The sequence below is a fragment of the Anomalospiza imberbis genome, chromosome 2 (assembly GCF_031753505.1).
Source record: "Anomalospiza imberbis isolate Cuckoo-Finch-1a 21T00152 chromosome 2, ASM3175350v1, whole genome shotgun sequence".
In the NCBI taxonomy this organism is placed as follows: domain Eukaryota; kingdom Metazoa; phylum Chordata; class Aves; order Passeriformes; family Viduidae; genus Anomalospiza; species Anomalospiza imberbis.
The window spans coordinates 41,638,837-41,660,126 of NC_089682.1; the positions used below are offsets into that span (position 1 = coordinate 41,638,837).

Here is a 21,290-nt window from a genome sequence, read left to right on the forward strand (position 1 = left end):
AGAAGGGAGCAAGAAATCATCTGGGCTTTCTGTTCAGTTCTATCTGTGCAATCCCAGGCCCCTGAGGATTTTTCCTTCTGAGGCTTGGGAGAAGATTGTTGTTGTGATGGCATTCTTTGCACATGTGCATGAACTCAGTGAAGCATTGCTGCCATTTTTGAAGGGGATCATTGGGATGGGAGTTATACTGGGACAGGTTTAGACACTAGGCATGCTGCTAAATCAGGAACCTGTAAAAATTTCTGGCTTCCATTCTGGCTATACTTGTCCTTGTTTCAAGGAGATGTTAGGAAAAGACAGACATTGCTTTGTTTATCACAAGTAGAAGGCATGTAAGAAGGTATTTATTGTTTACCCTCTTTGCTAGCTAATCCTCTGTGTGCACTGTCTTCCTACTCTAATGACCAGAAGCTATACCAAGTTATCTTCAGATTTCAGTTTTCAAACATAGTGGTCAAGTTAGTGTAAATCGTGTGGGTGTTATTTAGAAATTATCTAATTCAAGTCAGTACTTCTGATTCAGTGCAGTGTACTTATCACTGAGCAATCACTGAGCAGTGTCAGGTATTCTGTGCTCAGTACAGTAATGTTGTTTCTGAAAACAAGTTAATCTTTGGTTCCTTTGCCTCTAAAACTGGTAAAAAGCATTTAACTGCCATGCTACCCAGGAATTTTGAGGAGTGTGTGAAGCTTTTAAATGTCATGAAAGCTCTTAAATTTAGGGAAAAAAAATAGATGTTTCAGATTTTTTCATCCACTGAATGGTGATGCTAATGCTCAGTCATATTTGCACTTAGACCCAGAAGAGACAAACAAGGTAAAGAGAATGTGTTTTTCTACGTCTAAGACTGGTTATATGTGAGGACATTGGATGTTTTATCTCTTTCTGTGAACTTACTTAATGTTTCTGGAGTGACAGTGGTGAAATAAATCAGAGCTGAAAAAAGTATGTTGAAGGAAATGTATGTGGCAAAGATCTTCCTAGCATCAGGTTTGGTTTGACAGAACACCATGGCAATTCTACCTATCTGAGCCACTGTGTTGTTGCTTGTGGAGAAAGGGACTTTGTGCCTGAATTATCACCTGTAAAAGGCTAAGTTTTTCTAAGGGATGGTGAGTAGTGATAGAGCCTGTCTTTTGCCTGGGCCTTGCTATGAACTCGTCTCCAAACCAGGTCTTCTGCAGCCATGCTCCTTATTCTACCACAGCTGTGCTTCCCTGTGAAGAAGACAAAGGTGTCTCCTGTTTGCTCCTGGTACTTTCTTTATACTGTGCAAGGGTTGCTGGAAGAGGCTCATCTGAATTTTCAGTAGCGGTTTAATGTTATTTTATTTGTACTCTTTGTTATTTATGAATATCTGCACACTTAAGGGAAGAGCTAATCTTAAAAAATCCATGAACAAGGCTTTTATTGCATGAACAAGAGTATTGGATGTGCATTATTCAGTTTTGTATTGCTATGTATTTCTAAAGACTGTCTTAATCCAGTAGCAAAGCAGAAAGAAGGTTGTGAAGAGCTGGTACCCAGCCATACAGCCAAAGGCCAAAAGTTAAATAAGTTTCAAATAACATAGTGAAAAGTTTAGAGGAAAAGGAATTTAAAACAAAATCGTTCATGGAAATTTCAGAAAAGGGAAAATTACACTTAAATTTAAGACGAATGACGTCTCTGGCTCTTACTACAGAGCATCTTGCTTAAGTCTTTTAATTCAATGCTGTTAACCTTAAGGCGGAAGAAAACCAGAAGGCATAGTGCCATTTGGGGATAAAATTAAAGTAGGTAGCAGATGACAGCTTTTAATTTGCATGCATTTTACAAATAATTTTGTCACCTCTGTACACTAGGGCCTTTGAGAATGTGATCTGCAGAGCAAGACCTTTTAGTTCTAAAGTGTTATGCTGTGCAATATAGTATGTTAAAGTTATCCAGAAATGCGCAATATATCCAGCACTTGCATGTCCTCTTCACTTGGTGCATTTTCAACTTTTAACTTGTAGTTTTAAAGTTTTAAACCTGCTAGTTTTGTTTTCATGTTCAAGAACAGCCATGTCACACCAGCATGGTTGTTGTGTTTCTTTCCCATTCTCTGTCAGATTTTCTGTCATATCTTGTGTGGGTTGTCATGCCCAGGGAAGACCCTGATTTTTCCTTTCCCATTGTTTAGCCTTTTAACCTGAGAATTTTGGGATGATGATTGTTCTGTGGGAACTGAGTACAGTACAACTATGTTTGTCTGTTACCAGAAACCCTCAGCACAGCCCAGGTTTCCCATCCTTCTTGTGTTCCTCTTGCTGCCTCCTGAGCAGAGGAAGGATCAGTGCCCTATTCTCCTATGAAGAGGTTGTTTCTGTGCAGCTTCCCTCCACCTGGCCTCCTTGCCTCCTCCAGCTGTGCATGAACAGGGCCAGGCACTCCCACAGACACAAGTTCTTGGTTCCCTTTGTGTTGCCTGTGAATTAGTTCATAGGCAAAGCACTCTGAGGTTCATCTACATCTCTAATTGTTGTCAGGCACATATGCAAGTGATATTTTAACAGCTTTTTAAAATCCTTCTTGAATATTGGTGAAGTCAGTACTCATTATTGAGGGCTAGCCACATGTTGAAGTGTTTTTCCACACATGGAAAATAAAAAAGACTGTAGGATGCTGTGCCTGTCACCCCCCAAAAACTGCTGCTCAGATTTGCCCAGTTCAGACTGTCTATTATTTGTAATCATTGGCAAATATCCTTCTGAGATCTGAAAGTCAGACTATTCTCTTGTCCTTTTCATGTATCACCACTGAATAACAGTAGCAAATTTGAACAGGATATGAATTCATTGTTGTTTAGTTGAAGGTTTCTACTCAATTCTAATGAAACCCTTATTTTTCACCATGGTTCAAAATGCACCTGGGTATATGGGTGGTTCCATTGGAGATGTATTATGGCCTAAACATTTTTATGGTTAATGGTAAAATGTAAGGTGGGATGAACCAAACTTGTGTCTCAGGTGCCCTATAAGAAAAAAAAAAAAAAAAAAAAAAAAAAAAAAAAAAAAAAAGTAAAAATTTGGTTTGATTTTTGTTCAAATCAATAAGAAAGCTACTAAAGTGATAGAAATTGAATCTCAAGTTTCAGTTTCTACATAACTGTTAATTAAAGACATTTGGCTGTATTTTCTGAGTCTGGAAAAATTAATTTAGTTCTAAATAGTCTCAAAGATATGTTATTAAATCGCAAAGACCTTTATGGAAGAATGTCCTCTTGCATCGTTCTTATGGCTGAGGGGTAATGACATGCAGAGTTTGTTTGTGGCCCTTGGAGGTCAGTGTGATCCCTGTGGTCCAAGCCATAGATCTTGTGGCAAGTAGCTGGAGTGATAAGCAGCATTTCCACATACCTCCTCGTGGCACCTGTTCAGCCATCTTTAGCTCATAGGGAAAAGAAAGGATCTCTGGATTCCAAACCATGCACATGGCATTGCAGTCTGGAAGACCATTTGAGAGAGCTTACACCATGTCACTGCATCAGAGGGCTGTCCTCCAGCTGCTGGCCCCTGAAAACCTCCCAAGCAGGAAAAGAGGCGAACTAAGCCATGAGCTGATTTTCTGGAGCCATAGCAAGTTTCTCTTCTGACCGACAGCTCCCACCAGTTGACCAGAGTGGGGCTGACCCCACGTGCACTGGCTCAGCAGATGGAGCAGGGTCACTTCCATCCCATGTTGTACCCAGCACTTCCTCCCAGCCCCTTGCCCCTGCTGGGTTGTAGTGGTTGTGCCTTCTCCCCATCCCCTAGGTCCCACCAGCATGGCCACCATCATCTGTAGAGGCTGCTCCAAGTGTTCTCCTCATCGCAGTCACACCTGCCTGCCCAGAAACCCGGGTGCCAGCCTCCAGGATGAGCCAGGAGCAAGGCAGGGTGTGACCTGTGCTGCCAGGCTGCCATGTGCACTGCCTCAGTCCCAGCTGGATGACAGCCCCATGACCTCACTCTGAGGGCTGCACCACCATCATAACAATCTTCCTCCTCTTCAAAGCCCCCTTTCTCTCACTTCCTTCCTTTGGTAATGAACCTTCAATTTCCTCCAGGTAAATAAAGTGAAACTGGAAAGAATTGTAAAACAAAGCATAAAACTAGCCGAGCTGGAGAGTTATAGCCTGCAGTGTCTCTGGGAATGGGTTTTCCTGTCCTCACACTGCAGTTTCTAGCCTGTTGTCTCCTAGTTTGTTTGCCTTTTCTTCCCAGATTTTAACTATAAGATCTCTGGCATGCAACCTTTACAGGAGCACTTGGAAACATGCTAATAGGTAGGGAGGCTCCTCCTACAGCTCCATTTTTATTAATGGGAGGATCAGAGAAATTGCCACGTTTTTAACATTGCTTTTTGCAGAAGCTATTAAAGTTCACGGTGTAGAAACAGTAAACTCATTTGTTGACAACACAAAGCTGTGCGGTCAATTCTTCTGTATGAGCTTTTCAGGTGCTAGGAGAGCATGTATTTGTTGCTTAGTAAGTTACGTGGTATTTTCGTTTGGTAGTGACATTTTCTGTGACATTTTACTTTAGAACAATAGCTGGGCAAAATCGAAATTTCAGGTCTGTAGCAGAAGAGTAATGTCTATTACTTAGTCTATTTAGTAACTTGCATCATTTATACATTCTGTCTGATTGCATCTCTTTTCATAAAATCCAGTTTAAATGCATTTAGAAGAGGGGAGGGTGCTGACTGGTTTCAAATGTGCTGGTTTGCAAACTTGCAGACCAGCTGTCCTACTCATTGGTGAAGATAAGAGGGCTCAGATGAAGAGTTTTGTGTTGCTGGAAACACAAGCGATTTTCTCAGGAGACTGCTTTGAGGGAGATTGCAGCAATATTGCAGCCCCACTGTTACTGGTGGGTATTGCCGCATGCATGTATAATTTGTGTTAGATAAAATCAGGAGGTAATAAAGTCAGGTAAAAAGAAGAGATGAGAGATCTGCTGTGTAGGGCTTTTTCCTTTCCTTTTCTTATTTTACTTAGGGAGAAAAAAATGTCCAGGGGATGTCACATTAATCTGGGGAGAAGTGAGTGCTGCTTTAAATCAGAAAACTTGTGTTATATCAAGTGCTTTATTTTGGGAACCATTTCAGTATGTTATGAAGGAAAGTTGCAGACTAGGCATGTTTACTAGACCTTTAATTGCTACATTTAGGAGAAAGGCGCCTTTTTTTTTTTTTCTTCTACCCTTCCCCCTCCCCTTTTTAATGACAAGAAGCCAGAGTTTGCTGTGCAAATGAAGCAGGCTTTGCAAGAATCAGATTCACTTTGGACGACTCTTCACATTCCTCGTCATCATTACATTAGGCAGCACAATTCCATCTCTGGTTGTTGGGCAGAAAAAGTGGGCAGCCTGCCAGGTAGACGTTTCCATGGCTCCCAACCCCCAAAGGTGATGCGTTTTTCAGCTAATTCAATGAAGAGTGGGCTGAACTTTGGGTATAAACTAGACAATAGCTGCCTTCGCAGTATCAGCAGAATGGTTTATGGGAATGCACTCCACATTTGGCAGAGCATCATGTGACCTTACGGCTGAGATTTTGTGATGGTGCCAACGGAGACTTGGAAAGCGGTGCCCGTTCTGACTTTTTTCCTCTTTTCTTACATGGCTCAGAAAATGGTGGATCTTAATACTTGACTTTAGCCAGACTCAGCAAGCAATTGAGCTTTGAAGCACAACTTTGCCTTTATTCTGGCTTTTTTGGCACACCACCAGGAGGCTGTCCCTTTCACGCCTGATAAATTCTGCTTCTTATCTCCAGATAGAAAAAGAAAGAAAGAAAATATAAGCAGAATAATTATACTTCATAACTGCATTTTAGAACTGCACGTTTTATTTTTTTATTGGTGACGTGTAGTTTAGGGCAGCCCTCCTGAGTGTTTGAAGGATAAAAGTTGTTATATTTTTATTTTTCTGGATTTTCTTTTTTTTTGTTGTTGTTTGTTTTCTCTTTTTTTCCCTCCTTCCTCCTGTTTAATGAACAGGCGTTTGAACTGGGCAAACGGGGCGACAGCATTGAACATGAGATCATTGCAGCCTAGTGTAGCAAACTGGCACCCTGCCTTTTCACCCCTTTGCTCCGGCACATTTGTGCAATCCCCATTTATAAAACCGGCGCAGGGGCGAGGTGAATTTTCTGGTCTCTCCCCACCTCTTGTCCTGGGCAGGCAGTTGCAGCAAGGATTGGTGCAGCTTTTGCGCAGTGCTTTGTGCCTGGAATTCCGAGAAGAGCGAGAGAGAGAGAAGACAGGCATCCTGGTCTTCTTCCGAGAAAGAACAGGAGCCCTAAGAAGAAGAAACAAATCAGAGTTTGTCCTACATACAAGAGTACAGAAAAAAAAAGTGACTCTCCTGCTTCCAAAAAAAAATCTGGCATGTTTCACTACAGAGGCATCAGGACGTGTTAGATCTTCTTAAAACAGTGTTACAAAATGAGCACAGGAGATTGTTTCTTTAAGTAAAAAAAAAAAAAGAAAAAAAAAAAGAAAAAAGAAAGATGGAACTAATTTTTTGTTTGTTTGCTTGGTTTTTTCACTATTGGTCACATAGCACTATTTGGCACTGGGTGAACACGTACCTTTCATATCAGGTATAGCTTCTGTTTCTTTTTTTCCTCTTTTTCTTTTTTTGAGCCGTTTTAAACATGTTGTTCTGCAACTGAGTTCTTGTGTTTTATTTTAACGTGGTCTTCTCTTCCCACTTTTTAAAACTAACTTTTTGGGGGTGTGTTTGATCTAATGCTGCTAAAGATAGAAAGTAAACAAAAAATCGAGGGGCTATAGAAGTAAGTGGTTAGGCACATTTTGTCTTTGCTAAACACTGGAGTTATGCAAAGACCTTAATGTTACATTTACTCAGTCTAAGCTTTGGTTATCTCTAAGAAAGTTGTGGGTATTTAGATTTGGTTGCTAAGGAAATTAAATTTTTTTTTACAGTGTGACTCATGCTTTCAGTTTCTAAAAAGAACAAGTAAAAAAAAAAAAACTGTTAAGCTGCAGGAAAGGATCGCTTGTGTAGCCTGTATATTAAAGTTGTAACTGAGTTAATTCAAATATGAGTTTCTTACAGTTTGTATCTAAATCCGTTACAAAGAAATCAGTGTGATAAGCACTGGAATAAAAGGCACATTATTGGGACATTCATGAAGCACGCCTGGTTTGCAGCCAGTAACAGTAACTATTTTAACATGTTTGGAAAGGCAGCACTTGTCCAGGAATAGCTGAAAACAGTATTTAAGATACCCATTCAGGATATTTGTGATAAGTGCATGTACAGTTAAAGTAAATTTTGAGCATATGACGCTTTAGTAGAGCCTTTTACTTAAGGCATTTGTCTGTCTGTTGTAACATATTCCTAAACAATTAGAAGAGCGTGCAACAAAATTCATTCTGACTGACAGATTTTGAAAAGCTTGGCCAAAGAGGTGTTTTATGTAGTTTGGATTTTTTTTTTAATATATTTTCCTAGTCTTTTTTATTTATGTTAAAAATGCAGATGTTCTCAGCTAGAAATTACTTTGAAATTACAGTGTCTCTTTCATCAGAAACTCTTACATTTGTTGTTTTTTCTTCAAAATGTTCATGATATTTGCATCTCTAATAAAAAGCTTTATAAATACTCCTTTATGAAATAGAACTGTTTTAACATGTCCTTCACTTTTTATACATTACTTAGTGGAGAGTAATTTCTAAGATTATATGCTAGTTTTGCTACTTTTTATTTTTGTTGTTCTGCAATGAATTCTGGGAAATTGCTGAATGGAGACCTTATATATATGACACATACACCTCCATACACCCATTTTGGACTAGAAAGTGTTTCTTATATTTATGGTGATGCTGCCCTCCCCAATAGTTTGTTGGAATAGTTTGTCATTGATACCTAAGCCTGTTGAGAATCCAAGGCTTGCATTAGCTTAAAATCACTTTTCAAATTTCTCTGTCTGGTCAGACAAATCACTCCCCTCCCTACAAGTTTTTGAAAATGTTTCTTAATTTAAGAAGTTTATGCCCGTATTTTTCTGAAGTTCCGTACCTAATTACCTCATTGTGTTCACTGCTTGATAAAAAGTACTCCCTTTTGTTAAGTTTTCTCCTCCGCTTCTGAAATTCCTAATAGAAATTAGGTATTTGTAGGTTGAAAAAAGGGCCAGAAAATAATGAAAGAAAAAGTCCCTTTTCCAAAGCGTGCATATTCACAGCATGTCTTCTTCCTAGGGCCCTGAGGAGGGGCATCAGCAGTGTCGGGTTTATATCTTAAATGCATAATTACTAATTTTGTGTATATTTCATGTTCAGAGAACACTTCACATAAAACAGATATTTCAAAATATTTCTCTCACTGTTTTTGTTTTTGCTTTTTTTTTTTTTATTTCAGTGAAAGGAAAATTAAAATGAAAAAGGAAAATGAAGAAGTTAATGATACCAGATTTCAGCGAAGGTAATACAGTGATCTTAAATACCTTTTTTTGTTGGTTATATAATAAAGCTATTGGCAAGAATCTGAAGCAGTTTAAAAGAAATATTTCATTAAGGCAGACTACAAATATAATTTCAGAGATGTGTATTAAACTTTTGCTCTCATTATTTGCTGTTGGGAATGTTGCAGCTTGTGTAGCTGTAACTGCATAAATATGTAGCTTTATACTGTGTGTTTACATGAAGCTTAAGAATTAATTGAAAAATAAAAACATAATTTCTTCTTTGGCTAGGTCTAGCAGGTATATAAGAAATATATTTACTAATATACTCATATTACTAATATATTTGTAGTACATATATCTACTTGTTACTATGTAACTATAATGCAGTGACCAATTATTTTTCAAATGTGAAATATATCTTCTATTCACAAAAATAAAAAAGAAAGAAAATTGGAAAAGCAATTTTATATCACTTATTACAATCATTCAGTAAGTTGTATATGCAGTCTGCATACTTATTTCTGGTACTAGGATAACTATTCTAGTTTGAGGGCTTGTCTGTACATATTCTCTACAGTGTCAGCAGAAAGCAGTTATAAAAATATCATTCCTTCTGAATGCTGAAGTGTTGCATAAAAAGTGAAAGCAGGTTTAAAAGAGACTTTTCTAGAAAATGAATTTGTTTTAAAATGCCAGAGGGTATGAACATGCAAGATTTAATCCACTAAATTAAAAAAGAAAAGGGAAGGAAACAGTAATTCACTAATGCTCAGCTGTCATTATTGAACGAGAAATACATGTTGAAGTCTGCAAGAAAATGAAACATTGCCTTAGTAAAAAGCTTTGCTATTGACAAACATTTATTCTCTTGAAAGGTGTTTTGCCCAACTAACAATGGCAGAATTAGGACTATGGTGAGAACTAGTGGAAGGAAGGCATTAAAATTCTATTCAGATACAGATTTCAGTTACCTGCTCAAATCAAAAGACACCTTTATATGGTGCCTGGTTTTAAAATTGTACCTGCATCTTATGGCTGTATTTTATAAATGCCTTCGCGTTTATATTGTTGCAAGTTATTCTGATGTGTCAGGTGTTGTGTTTAAAGGTGAAGCATTTATCAATGCTTTTGGTTAGAGTATAAAAGTTATAGAATTGTGTCTGTGTGTCACCCTTCTGAATTACTGCATTTTGCTCCAAAGGAGCCATTTTCAGTCTGTTGTTTAGGGTACCTTACTTTCTGTGTGGAATAATTTTTAGTGGGTTGCTTGCCAGTCACAAGAAGGATGGATTTGTTGTAGGTGTTAACCCTGAAGTTTTGCAAGATTGCATTTCCACTTGCATTCTCATTACTAGGGAATTGCATTGATGGGAGGGTTAGTGAATAAAATACACAAATTAAGTTCTTGGCTTTGATTAGTGGCTGTTACCTAATCAACAAGTTATTGTCAAGCAGTACTTTAGTCTCAATGTAACGTGAAGAAATAGCTACGCAGTTTTCACAATGTTGTATGAGAACAGCACTCCACTGTGCCTTTTTGCATCTCAGATTTAGTGGGGTGAATTTTATTTTGAGTTGTAGTACATGATATGAGCTCAGACAGAAAGGAAAACCTGTACTGTTCACTTCTATGTCATGTCCAGTTATTGATTCCAGTCGAGCACACCATAGATGCAAGTTGGGAGTTGGGGGTTCATCAGTAAAGCAAAGAGCGCACAAAAGGACGTTAGCTCCTGCTGAAGAAAAAACAATCCGTGGCTGTTAAACTGTTAATTTTTTTTTTTTCTTCCATTTTCAAATAGAAGCTAATCACAAATCTTTGGCTCGTTTGTTTCCTCCACCATTTATGCAGTTAAGCTTGGAGGAGCCTTCTTTACAATAGATGGTAATGTTTTCACTCTTGAGTACTCGTTCTCACATCGCATCCTATGTTTGCTTGTTTAAAGTCTTCTGCACTCCCTGTAAGAGGAAAACCCTACCCAGCGATGCCAATTGGCATAAACCCGTAGATCCGATCTTGTGTTGAAACGCACTGCACAAGCTCGCTTCTATGGGTCTGTGTCAGTGTGGTGATCTGGCAAAACTTCATGCAGCTCCTGCTGCAGTGGTGTTTGACAACAAGCTCAAATGAGTGTACAAAACCATGTACTGATTTTGGAATTCTTCTCTTGTCCATTGCCTTCCAACTTGATTAAGGGATTTGCTCTTTATAGGTTGCTTTAAGCATTTTTGACTTTATATCATATTAAAATTTAGAAAGAGGTGTGAGGGAATCATAGGGTTTCCAATGAGGGAGTATAGTATATACAATTCCCTGAATTTATTAAATATGCCATTCCATGGTATTGCACTCAAAAAGAAAGAAGACATTTATATTTTATTCTTATTGTAAAGTAAGGCCAAATACTCATTTCTTTCCAGAGATGTTCTGGGTTTGCATCATCCCTATCAAATATGTATGTATATATACGTGTGCACACAGCACACGTATATATATCTTTATACATATGTAAACAGGATAGAACAGAAGTTCTACCTCTGCAGTACAAAAATCTATCTAAGAATATGCCTTATTGTCTGAAAAGTGGGGAATAACTGCAGTTGAAAGCCTCCCCCCATGGGAAATATGTAGGCCAGTGGCTGCTGTCACATTTCAAAGAAAGGCTGAAGAACTGAAGAAGACTTTATGGTCACCGTCGGAAGCTGTGTGCATCCGGGTTGAGGTAGTAGGTTGTATGGTTTAGAGTTACACCCTGGGAGTTAACTGTACAACCTTCTAGCTTTCCTTGGAGCACACTTGAGCCATCGAGGAATTCATCACCACTTTAATCTGATCAGGGAAAATATGCAAAAAGGTATTGTTTCATGGCTGTACATAATGATCACTCTGAGGCTTTACTGATGTTGAAATAGTCCTGATGACTTGATTATTTCATTTAAATCCTGTTATGAACAATGATGACACATTGCCTTAATGGACTGTGACTATGTACTGCAGACACTTAAGGAAAGAATGATGATTATTTTAATTCCATTAACAGGAAAGCTTTAAAAGTTATTTTCATTTATAAACTCAGGAAAATACCAAGTATTTAATGCTTTTTTCTTTCTTCAGGGAATAGCTTATCCTATACATTTGATTTTTGTTGCTGGCATTATATAGGTCTATATATTTTTGAAATACAAAAGAACATTTTCTTTTATCCTTAAAATGCTTTCCAGAAGATATTGCATGCTACTGCTTGGATAGCAGTGGCAATGTCACAAGTTGATCCTGGTCTTCCCTGGATCTATGATATTATTTCTTTGTGCCTGAAGAACTCAGTGTAATGAGCACAGATCCAAATGACCTGCAGGCCCAACTGTGTTCCCACCTTCCTGTGACTCACTGACTCAGCCCAGTCCTGCTCTGGGGTCTCAGCACAGAGCGTCCTTACACAGCACATCAGGGCAAATGTCAGGCCAGGGTCTGACCTGACCCAAAATGCCCTTGTCTGTTTCGGTCCTCGATTCATCTTTCTAGCTCAGGACTTGGAGAAGTCACAGTCCCTGTACAAATGGTTTCCAAAACACTGGAAACTGCCTCCAGTGTCAGATCCCACCACTGGGTGCCTCCACCTATGAGATGGGTGCCATAGACAAAATTATCTCTCCTCAATCCTGGTGTTCTCTGTGTGTCTGCATGCCTTCTGCATGCCTTTTTTTTTTTTTTTTTTTTTTTTTTTTTTTTTTTTTTTTTAAGTCAATAGCAGAATAAACCAAGGTGGGAAAAAAAAATCCCAATCTGACTCTGGAAACAAAATTGGGCTTGTGAAGATTTATGCCCTAATTTGCATGACCCCATTTCATTCTGGTCTGCAGCCTTCCTCATCCTGTCTGCAAAAACAAAGAAATGTCCATTAATATATACGTCCCATGAGCACGGATCTTGACAAAAAGAGACAAAAAGCATGAGTGTTTCCACTCCCAGAAATAGGTAAAATTCAAGAGAGAAAAGAGTTGTGACTATATATTTACCATGATTTTTTAAGTGAGAGCTGCTTCTGGAACTGACCTCAAAGACGAGGCCTCCCCAGTGAGATGGAGCACACATTATTGCCAAAGTCAGAGCATCTGGACCAGACAGTGATGCTCATTCCATAATAGTTGGGAAAAATTGATACTGACTTTTTCCACGTACTTTTCCATAAAAAGTGAAAAGGAGTGTTATTTTCAATAATAATTTGTCATTAAAGACAGCAATAGTGATAATTTTGCTGGAAAGTGACTTAAGTTTGTTTATGGGCTCTGCAAAAGAGCAGAGCACAACACCCCTGTGGTGTTGTGGTCAGGGACAGATCAGACTCCTATGGGATGAGGAGAGGGTGAAATGTGACTGTTCCACATAGGGGTGAGGGGTCTGTTCCTGGAGCTGCCAGGTTACCAGCAAACTCTTTTCAGGGTATTTGGAAACCCTGAATTTCTGACATTACTTTTATTGGAGGTGAACATAACAAGATGTTAGATATTTCCAATGTTTAGTTGTTTTATGTTTTGCATCAGCAAGGACAGTTAAGAATGTTTATTTTATGTGGATTTGAAGGTTGATTGTATTTTGGTTGTCTTTCCTTTTCATGTCTGTGTATTAAAAAAAATCATTTGCTCACAGGTCCCTGTGTTTATCTCCTACCAGCTTAAGGTTTACCTGAACCCTTTTCTAGATAAGGAATAATAGGAGGAGATGAAAATGGATTTAGTTTATCTCTTTAACACAACTTATTTTCAGTGATTATTTTTTGTGATAGGAAATTGATAATGAGGATCTGCATGACAGGTGGATCCAGACTGAATTTTAAGCCTGTCTTAAAGTATATGGGACAGAGGAGAGATGAGGTTGAGTGAATAAGAATTGCTCCAAGCTGATGGAAAATGCTTAAGGGTAAATGGGAGGATAGAGAGGAGACCTCCATCAACCAGTGAAGCCTAAGAGGGACCACTCACAATCTGAGTAGAAACTGCAATATCTTCTGTGGATTCAAAAAGACTCTGATCACCAGTACATTTTCTTTTGTTATTTTAATTTTTTTTTCTTTTGTAGTTTAAGTTCACTGGAAAGAAACATTGTAATTGCTGGTTTCTGCCAACAGAGCAACAGGTGTTCAATCCTTTTGTATTAATTCTTCAATTAGTTGCAAAATAAGGAGAATTGTTTATACTAAGCTGAACTGAATAGAAATGACTGATGCAGAAAATGTGGGAATGTTTCATCTGTCCTTCAAAGGCATGATAAATTTGTAATTCTATCAGGCCTAGTTGCGGGTTGCTATGCAAATTTTCATTGCAGCATCACCAGCTTTAATGAATATATATTTTCTCTATTTCTTTCTCTGTTCTTTAATTTAGGTTTTTTACCCTGTAATGTGCAATACATTGTTTTGGCAAGAGTTATCAAGTTACAAGCAAAAAATGAATGAGACTGTGAGGTAATTTTGAAGTGGATTAAGGTAGAGAATGAAAAACAAAGGGGGAAAAAATCTCTACTAAGAACAGCTGGATGGATTTAGGTCTTCTGTGATTTCATTTTAAAGTCATAAAACATATTGTCTGTTTCAAGTAAAGTCTGACATATTTTACCTTTGCAGTATAGTTGGAATATAAGTGTGCCTTGTAGACTTAACATTACACTGGTGTGATGCTTCTGTAGGAAATAAATGCACTTTGTGGCATGGCTAAATGGGGATGGGCTCCAACCTAGGGCCCATCTGAGAGTGTTTGTTCCTGTAAATAATATAGAACATTGTCATTCTTGTGCCTTCACTTTGCTTCTTGCATTTGGAAAAAATCTCCATTAAGATATTCAGGGAAGATCTGGAGATCCAATGGATCTGCAACTCCCGGTTGTTCCTTTGGGAGACATGTCCTCAATGTTTCATAAGTTTAGTCCTAAAGAAAAGCTGAAGAGGCACTGACCCACCTAGCACCCTTCTGCTTGCCACAATTTCCTTGGTAAACATTAAGTCTGATCCATGGTGAGCCCTGGTTCTTAACAAAGGAATTTCAGCATGGCAAAAACCTGCTGCAATGCCGGGTTCTGCCTGTCTTAAGAGCTAAGTCACTTCAGAGAGCTGGGGAGAATTTGTATTTCCTTCTGCAACCCACAGTGTTTTTGCCCAGAGACACATCCAAAGAAAACAGAGTCGGAAGGATATTTCTGTGTTAACAACCATGATTTGGAAGCACTGACAGATCTTGGATGTTTTGGGCACAGTCATTTTGAGACCTTTCCCTGTAGCAAAGCTGCTGTTAATCCAGTTTAGCAGAAAAGGTAAAGTAAGTTATTATTAATTTTGTGCTGTTGAAATAGCACAGAGTAGTCAAAAAAATATAAGCACATGTCTGGCTTTGTTATTCTACTCAGCAAAGGAAAATGCTGAGTTTCACTTTGTCTCATCCTTTGTTTACCTTCATTGTCTTCAAAACAGTTGAAGCTCTTTAGAGATTTTTAGGTAACGAATGTGTTAAAATACTTAAAAGCAACCCCAAAAAAAGATTTTCCTCAAAAATCTGTCCCTTAAACATGACAAACAGCATTTAATAATCTCCAAAATTAGTTTATTGAAACTCTTCAGCAAGAGACCTGTGATAGGTCGCCTAACTGATAAAGTTGGAATAGAAGTGCACTTGAAATTTTTCAGATCTTTTGGAAGTGGTTTCATATGGCATTCATTTATCCATTGAGAGCAGCTTATGATATTTTTAATAAAACAGGCATTAAATACATATGGCAGGCCCTGTTTAAAGGTGGGTATTGCTTTTATAGCACAGTTAAGTAGAAGTTTGAAAAGCTAATGCTTTTGTATTACACAGTACAGAGGAATGAAATTGTTTCAGCTTTGGCCATCACATAGTAAAAATATTTACATCAGAGTGATCTTTTTGGTAGGCTTTAATTTTGCATAAGGCTTCTGGATATTTCAACTGTAATTCATTGTAATATATGTCATGTATATGAAAATGTCAGGCTAATTTTGTTTGAGAATTTTTTCCCTCACCTCTTCTTTCATGCCACTTGTAGAAACAGTCAGCCTCACATTGATGAAGTCTTCTCAAGAATGCTTAAAAAATCTGAGTAAAAACTCAAAGATCAGGCCTCTTTTTTTTTGTTTTCTAGAATGACATCTTCATGTTCAGGAATTCCTGTCTCCTTAGCCCTTCTTTTAGAAATATGATTGGCATGGTATTTGATCTTACAGCAAAATAGGCATGGATCCCTTTGCTGTGTCTGGGCTTTGTTGAACCATCATTTGAATGGAAAGATCTCCCCCATAAACACCAGTACTTGGAGGTTTTCTGGATTAGGTAGTTCTCTGGCTTGAGTAAGACTGGCATGGATATGCACCAGCCATTGCACCAAAAGCCTCATTGAAAAGATACAAACACAGAGCAGCAGACTAATCCTTTTTCCTAAGAGTCGCAACAGCCTTGTGTACTGCTTTGCTTTCATGGCTGGGGAAAAAGGGAGTGGTTTGCACTTGTATTTTCTTGCATGTGGTTAACATACGTATATTATGCTTGTATTATCTTCATCTGAATGTTATAGGTCACCTCAACTAAACTTTATGTCCATGGTTGAGAGTGATTTACCTGGGTTAATGTGTGGTTTGTCTGGGAAATGCAGCTCCCTTCCTTTTACTTTTGGTCTCCACACACTTTTTCCACTGGTCATTTTTTGATTCTTCATTTACTGACATCATGATAACCCTGGCCATGGATGTAGAATCTATTGCAAATATACTGGCAACAGGGATGGATTGGGAATGCCCTGGCCGCTGGAGAGAAATATGGGATTACTGTCATGTTTATAAGATTAGCAGAAAGCAAAGTTTACTCAAAACATACTCTCCATGAGTCCTTTCTGTCACAACTCTTCAGCTTGGGAAGGAGAATAAAGCTGTTTATTACTATCACCTTTGTAGGTCTGTCTTGAGATTCTGGGATTGAATTTGCACAAACTCTGTGTGACTCTCATTTTCAAAGCCCCTGGACAATAAAAGGCTCACTTTTCCCTGACAAAAACCCAGCCTTGTAGTTACTGCAATATCAAAGCAGATTTGCATGTCTGAGGAAAGATGACTGTCAGTCACACATATCTTTTATGTATATTTGCTGTCGGGGATTTTTGCTTGGCACTACGCTGAAATGAACAAAAGAACACAATCCCAAAATTCTCCATCTCAGCCATTGTGATTAGTTTGCTGAGACAAATTTGTTCCTTTCCCATGTTAGGAAGAAACCATCAGATGGGAACTTGACCGTGATAATTTCACTGTTGCTTGTAAGAACTTCACTTTACACTATGGATAACATTTGGAGCATGCTAAATCCATGTAAATGGCTGGTTTCCTCAAAAGTTACCCAAGAAAATGTTCTATCTGGACCAGGAAGTAGATTCCATAGTAGATGGAGACAGGGCTTGAAAGTGCCTCTGATATTCAAGTGTCCTGGGGTGAGAATCATTAGCTGCTATTCTATATCACAGCTTGTCCAGCAAATCTTGTACTTTCAGGGAGTATTTCCATCTCCACCTTTTCAAAAAGCCTTAGTGCACTTAGTTTGCACAGTTGAAGGGGATTTAGTCTATAAGTTTCTTTAACTTGCAGATTTGCCTGTGTCAGCTGAGCCTTTTATTGGGAGGAGAATTATTTGGGGGTAGAATTTTTTATAAAGTAGGATTAATACTATGTTGAGCTAAGGTGTTTGAGAGCTGCTGCTGAGGCTGATGTCCCTCTGGGAAAACATCTTTGTGAGCTGGGGCACAGGGAGCAGTGGACCCATGTAGCTGTTCAGCTTTGTGATAAGTAATGTTCTTTTGTCCAAATGTTAACATTTGATCCTTAGGCTAGATTTTTCCAACAGTATGTATTTTACCATATTCCCTTCTAATTTCTTCAGCTCTACTGCCCAAATTTCCATGTTGTGTATTGTAAAGAACTAAGGTCGGACCTCCTAAACCGTGTATTGCACTGGTGTCTCATCACTGGATAGGAAGGCAGTGTCTGAAAATTCACAGCCTCTGCTGTCCATGGCCCACACACACTTGGAGATGAGACTGCAGGCTTGAGTCCATCTGAGGTACCACAGTTGGCAGTTTGGCTACTGCCCTAGGGAGCTTTTTGCTTGAGAAAGTACTTTTTTCTTTAGACAGCATTTACTCAGGATGTGACTTGTGAAGTACATGATTTCTGTGTGATAAAGGCATTTTTGCAAGTGATTATTATTAAATATTGCAAAGTCTATTGCTCTTCTTAAATGTTTATCTTCTGATACAGGAAGAATTTAGAGGCATTTTTATCGTTACTTTGGTTTTGAATTATAGCTGTAACAGAATGGCCAAAATGTAAATTTTAGTGATGAGTCTAAGAACCTAACTCATACTTAGTGTAACATTTTGAAGCAATCCTGCTTTTTTTCCCAAAATATCTTGGTCATTTAAGAGCCAGCATCCTCTTGATTTACAACATCTGGGCAAGTTTTAAAAGAGAAACCTCAGGTGCAAAGGCATTTTTACAGCTTTTTGACCCAATGACGGGATGTTAAATATATAAAGTGGTTGGAGCTGCCTCTAGGTTGTGCTTCTGTATGTTAGACACTTAAACGTGCAGCACCAATTCACTCTTAGCCGCTGTTATGAGATAATAGCCCCTTAATTTCTCTCCTCTGGATGTTGTAAAGAAAGTCAATATAAACAATGCAGCCAGAGAAAACAGGCCCAGCTTGCACACCTGATACTCCTATTGATGCCGCTGCCAGCTGAGCAGGTGCTCTAAGGGGACATAGGACTCCTTTCCTCCCCTTGCCTGGCACTGTGGGAGGAGTTGTCTGCCGTGGGAGACAGTGCTGTCCCCAGCCTCCTATTTTCAGGGCAATGCTGTCAGGGAATGCTGCCAGGCACTCCTGCCTCCAACCTTAGCAGCAGCAGGCACCATCCTGCCAGGGGCACCAGGGAGCCCTCATGCACTGTTGGGACAGGGGTGGCTCTCACTGGAAGGAGCTGCAATCACCACCCCGCCAAGGATGGGAACATGCAGTGTCACGCCCAAAAGGAAGGAATTGAGCGTAGCATTGAGTCAGTTCGGGGTTTTTTTGGCTAAAAAAGTCCAAGTGTTGGCCTGTGGCAGTGAACACGCAGTCTGCCAAATGAATGTACTATTTATTAGCCGTGTGAGCTGCTGGAAATACCAAAGCAGATAAGGGCTGTGATTCAAGGCCACGGGGCTGGGTCCACACAGCTCCCTAAGCCAGGAGCCAAGGATGTGGGAATCCTCTCCAAGGGGCGACCCTGGGAGTCCGGAGCGAGGGTCAGGCTGTGCTCATCTCCAAGCAAGAGGAGGTTTGTGCGAAGGATCCTTCTCATACGTGAGGAGCGGCTGTTGTTTGTTATTGTGTAATTTGATTTGACTCTAATTTAATGACAGTTCTTAGCAGGCAACATGATTTGCAAGGCTGATTTCAATTTTTATTGATTGGGCCTTTAATTTACTTGGACTTGCACTCAGAAGCTTCGTCGGAGATTTAATGAAAGTCTGCAAAACCAGCTTGGTAAGGAATTTTTTGATGGAACTTGAACTCAAATACTTCAATAACAAGTCATTCAGGTGCAGTGTAAAAATATTTTAAGAAAGAAAATTCTCAGGTAAACTTCACTTTTTAAACAGCAGTTTGGCAAATCCATTATTTAAAACCCACCTTTCTTGTGGATTTTTCCCCCAAATTCTCACACTCAATATCTATTCAAAGGTAAATTAAAGATTTCATTTTTAGAATTTTGCATAATGAGCTTTTAAAGGGGACATCTTGGAGATTATAATTGCAAAACTTTCACTGAAAATAAGTAACTTATAACTTCTGGAAATCTATTAATTTATTCATCAGTAAGAAATTTATTAAATGCAGAAAACAATTCTGTAAAAGCAGCTGCAACAGTCTCCTACTTATTTTCATGCTGCAGGTATTTTTCAAAGTAAAGATTGCAAAGCATAAAAACCAGATTATATTATTTTGAAATCTATCAGTAATTTTATAAAAACAAGCTTTCTTTCTTTTTAATATTTATAATTTAATATTCATAAATTTTAGAAATGAATGTTCCAAACAGAGGGGAGCTAGGAAGAGGTTAATTAATGATAATTTTTGTTACCTTTTCCTAAACCAAACCTTTGCACTTGAACCAATGAATATAAAAAGCAGCAAGAGATGCAGAGTGTATCTGTATGGGAGGAAGGAAGGAATAGGGAGGATGAATTATTATGTGATAAGAAGTGTAAGAGGATGCAAGAGAAGGAAGGAAATTGAAGCTGCACATGGAATGAGAGAGAGGCTACAAGGAATGGAACTGCAGTCACTGCTCATTGGCACTTATAGAGGCTCTGGGAATGTAGGCACAGGAGTTCAGGAAGATGGGAGAAAAAATGGAGCTTGAAAGAAATGGGAAAGGACATGAGGATGTTGTAGCTTCACACTGTTGTGCTTCATCCACATTGGTGTATCTTGGTAACTGTGAAACATTAAAGGAAGGAAAGATTTGCAGGCAAAGATTCATATTTGTAAATAAACAGAATATTCCCTCCTAGGAATAAGTTTTTGTATTCCCTGGTCAATTCCTATTTATTTTATAAGCAGAAAAACCCATTATAATATATAAATTTGGAGGGCAGTAACTATGAAAAGTAGTATCTTAGGGTAGTACACATTTCAGACATATTGAAACCATCTCAAAATTATCCCCCACTACTGAGAATTAGGAAACCAAAAATATAAATCTAGAGATAAACTGAAAATCCAGAGCAAAGGCGCACAGATAGCCATAACTCCTACTAATGCAGGCAATATAGTAATGATGCTGGTTAGTTTCGTTTAGTCTAAGACAACAAACACTAAATGTGATTATATTATGGCCATATTATAACTGCACAGTGTCATCATAAGGGAGAATTAACTCCTGTGTGTGCCCTTCCCTTGGCATCTGCTCACTTTGTTTGCGTAAATGAGAAATATAAAACTCCCAAAAGCCTGAATCAAAAAGAATAAGATAACCCCAGCTTTTATATGAACTGTAATTAATTTGCAGCTTGTTACCACAAAATTTAGGGAAATTCCTAGTAAGAATCAAGAATGCTAAACATTTGTGTGAATAAGAACACTATGTGCAGTGGCACTAGAATTAGCAAAATTTCTGATTCAAACCATGCACTGAAGAGTTGTAGAGGTTCCAGAAGTTCTTTTCCTTTAAAATTATGAGAGAATGAAGTTTATTGGCTGCTGATCACTTCCAGACACAGAATGTTGGTCTATTAGTCCTTTTCAGAGTGTAATAGCAGTTCCACATGACACAAATTAATGGAATATCTCATTAATTCCCTAAATGTCACTAAACTGGTCAAGTAATAAGTTTCCATCTCCTTGAAGTAAATTTAGCTGCTTCAAATTTTTCAGTTCTGTGAAAACATCTGCAGAATATGGAATCGGTTAAAACAGCAAGGTCTACATTGGGAGATACCATGATCTTAACCTGAGCAATTTTTATGAAGGAGATCAGCTTATTCGGCATCCAAAAAGAACTTGAAGATTTGCATTCAAGCTTGTTTTGAGGATAATTTTTGCCTCTCTGTTCTATACATGAACAAAAAATTCCTCTGTCCAATAGAAGGAGGAAATGTGAATATTTATGGTACAAGTTAAATAATATTATTAGGTATTTTCAAATTTCAGTTTTGTGTTACAAGGTTATTTGCTTGTTAAGTGAAATGGCTAACCAATAAAACAGGCTTTTGCTATGGTTATGAAATGGTGACTAATCTTCATGTAAGAT

The 21,290-nt window shown here is 38.4% G+C and overlaps 1 protein-coding gene and 1 long non-coding RNA gene across 32 annotated transcripts in view; one reads left to right on the forward strand and one right to left on the reverse strand.

Moving 5' to 3' along the window:
- Positions 1-21,290, forward strand: part of LOC137468721 (uncharacterized) — a 296,780-nt gene that overhangs the window by 249,925 nt on the left and 25,565 nt on the right. For 21 of the 31 annotated variants that reach the window (XR_010996142.1, XR_010996148.1, XR_010996140.1 and 18 more), the window contains one exon: positions 8,398-8,460. The exons of 3 other annotated variants lie outside the window; for them this stretch is intronic. The gene's annotated coding sequence lies outside the window, so the exon portion shown is untranslated. Of the gene's footprint in view, positions 1-6,188; positions 6,611-8,397; positions 8,461-21,290 lie in introns of all 31 variants that reach the window. 7 more of the 31 variants (XR_010996136.1, XR_010996135.1, XR_010996139.1 and 4 more) reach the window with 1 other exon arrangement.
- The window catches only part of LOC137468723 (uncharacterized), a 34,558-nt gene continuing 18,410 nt past the window's right edge, over positions 5,143-21,290 (reverse strand). Inside the window, exons 3-4 of the long non-coding RNA XR_010996164.1 lie at positions 14,057-14,200; positions 5,143-6,306 (exon numbers count right to left, since the gene is read on the reverse strand). This is a non-coding gene — a long non-coding RNA (uncharacterized lncRNA). The remainder of the gene's footprint in view (positions 6,307-14,056; positions 14,201-21,290) is intronic.